The sequence below is a fragment of the Orycteropus afer genome, unplaced genomic scaffold (genome assembly GCF_000298275.1).
Source record: "Orycteropus afer afer isolate SDZICR_OR568_19922 unplaced genomic scaffold, OryAfe1.0 scaffold01123, whole genome shotgun sequence".
Lineage (NCBI taxonomy): Eukaryota > Metazoa > Chordata > Mammalia > Tubulidentata > Orycteropodidae > Orycteropus > Orycteropus afer.
In genome coordinates this window covers 158984-159213 of record NW_006922710.1, presented here as the reverse complement: position 1 = coordinate 159213, position 230 = coordinate 158984, and positions in this window count along the sequence as shown.

Genomic DNA, 230 nt, shown 5'->3' with positions numbered 1-230 from the left:
CTGTATGCGACTACAGTTACAAAAAAAATCATGAAATGGGTATCACTATATATGTTGTTGTTTGCCGTCGAGTCGGCCCTGACTCATAGTGACCCCTCCTTGGGTTTCCAAGGCAGTATCACTACGGAAGTAGGATTGCACAACCTTCCTTCCGAGTAGTGGCTGGTGGGTTTGAACCGCCAGCCGTCTGGTTAGCAGGTAAGTGTCTTAGCCACTATGCTACCAGAGCT